Below are 2686 nucleotides of genomic sequence, written 5' to 3'. Positions count from 1 at the left end.
AACAGTTTGAACAGGATAGTTTTAACGGTGGGAATCACTCTCCCCACTGTTTTCTATGGTGGGTCCAATACAGCTTGCTTTATTTCTGTTTCATTCTTTGGCTGATGTCATAAGATGATATATCAAAATGGATGGACGATGTGGATACAACACATACATCATAGTGGGGTCCACATAACTTGGTGACGTCACTTCAGTAGCCGACTCGCTACTCAACCTGTAAGTATCTAATCCGCATCCTTGAGATGTGGGCCCTTAACTGCAGGAAAGGAAGAAATTTGCGTCCTTGAGATGTGGGCTCTTAACTGCAAGAAGGCAAGAAATTTGCTAGAATACATCTAGACCTGCCGCTGTTAAGTATCAGGATAACTGCAGAACGAATGACATCCGTTGGATCTAGGGCCATATTCTGTGATCGAAACAGTTGATCAGATAAGATTCAACAGTAATGAAGGTCCCCTTGGCTGCCTAAAAAATCTTCAAAATCTGAAAATCCTAGGTTTTCAAACAAACGACCCACAAAGCAACGGTCAAGAACACAGTACATATTCAACAAAAAAAGTTAAATAATAAAAAAACTAAAGTAGTCCAATTAGAGAATTTCTTATGCGTCTTCCATCTACGATGAGGCCCATCTTATATACGGTTAGGATCACTAGACATGACCAAAGTTCCAACCGTTATAGTCCCATCATATCATAAAGTAAATTTTTTTATTTTTTTATTTTTTTAGAAAAAGCAAGCAGCTAACCAATACATTAACCGAAGAGTACTATAATTGCTAGGATTCATTTAAACTTTCATACAAGACATACGCGGCACGCACGTAGATAAATATAGAACTTAGGCCAAAGGAAAATATATGCATTTCAACACAATGCATTGATCTTCTTAGATGTTTGTGATGATCCCCGATCCTTCAAACCAAAGCGGTGCGATTGGTTTTAGGGGCGCTGACCACAGTGACCACTGTCATTGCATTGCTCCCATATGCATTAGTAGCAGTAGCCCAAGTAGCCCCACCATAGATGACTACATTTTTCCTTTTGAAGGATTAGAACGTAGAAGCCTTCGTCTCGGGTAGTATTACTAGCCCAAATTGCAACTCCGTTAGGATCATATACCACAAGGTTCCCATCAGTTTGCATGGTGCAATGGCAATTCCTGGCTAGCCTGCCGGTGTTGGATGCCCAAATGGGGTATCCGTTATCATATAAGACCAGATTGCAATCTTCTTGAATGATAAAACTATAGCTCCCATATTCCAGATTGTTGTTAGTGCTAAGAGTTTCACCAGGATATAAGATGTTGTCAGCTTTGCAAGCTGGGGTGAGGAGGATAAGATTCACTACAAGAAAGTAGGTCTTTAGCCTCAAATTTTTAACCTCAATTGAAAAAATGGAGGCTAAATGTATTTTTTAGCCTCGGTTGCTATGGAACTGAGGCTAAAAGTTCATTTTTCGCCTCAGTTGCTAAATAACTGAGGCTAAAAGTCTACTTTTTAGCCTCAGTAGCATAAGAACCGAGGCGAAAGGTTTACTTTTAGCCTCAGTTCCATAGAAACCGAGGCGAAAGGTCTACTTTTAGCCTCGGTTCCATAGAAACCGAGGCGAAAAGTCTACTTTTTAGCCTCAGTTGCTAGGAACCGAGGCGAAAGGTATACTTTTTAGCCTCACTTGCATAGAAACCGAGGCGAAAGGTCTACTTTTTAACCTCAGTTGCATAGGAACCGAGGCGAAAGGTCTACTTTTTAGCCTCAATTGCTATGAACCGAGGCGCAAGGTCTACCTTTTAGCTTCAGTTGCATAGGAACCGAGGCGAAAGGTCTACGTTTTAGCCTCACTTGCATAGGAACCGAGGCGAAAAGTCTACTTTTTAGCCTCATTTGCATAGGAACCGAGGCGAAAGGTCTACTTTTTAGCCTCAGTTGCTGGGAACCGAGGCGAAAGGTCTACTTTTTAATCTCACTTGCATAGGAACCGAGGCGAAAGGCCTACCTTTTAGCCTTAGTTGCATAGGAACCGAGGCGAAAGGCCTACTTTTTAGCCCCAGTCACATAGGAACCGAGACGAAAGGTCTACTTTTTAACCTCAGTTGCTAGGACCGAGGCGAAAGGTCTACTTTTTAGCCTCACTTGCATAGGAACCGAGGTGAAAGGTCTACTTTTAGCCTTAGTTACTAGGAACCGAGGCGAAAGGTCTACTTTTTAGCCTCACTTGCATAGGAACCGAGGTGAAAGGTCTACTTTTTAGCCTCAGTTGCTAGGAACCGAGGCGAAAAGTCTACTTTTTAGCCTCAATTGCATAGGAACCGAGGCGAAATGTCTACGTTTTACCCACAGTTGCATAAGAACCGAGGCGAAAGGTCTAATTTTTGATGAATGGGCCATTTTCCATCTGGACATTGCTCTATTTGATTCACAGGTGGGTGAAAAGTACACTCCATATTCATCTTTAAGAAATCACAACCATTATTACCTGTTAGAGCAGAAGGTGGCCCACATGTACGTATTAACAGTCATTGATACACAGATCAGGCCAGTTAGAGCAGAAGGTGGCCCACATGTACGTATTAGCAGTCATTGATACACACACAGAGAGATTCTCTTTTTCCAAAGCATGTGGCCCACGTAATCATGGCACACCTGTGAGAGATACAACTTTCCATCAGGTGGGCCTCACTGTTT

This window comes from Magnolia sinica, chromosome 8, assembly GCF_029962835.1.
Source record: "Magnolia sinica isolate HGM2019 chromosome 8, MsV1, whole genome shotgun sequence".
Taxonomy (NCBI): Eukaryota; Viridiplantae; Streptophyta; class Magnoliopsida; order Magnoliales; family Magnoliaceae; genus Magnolia; species Magnolia sinica.
The sequence above is the reverse complement of the archived record's forward strand: the minus strand, read 5'-3'. Positions refer to the sequence as shown.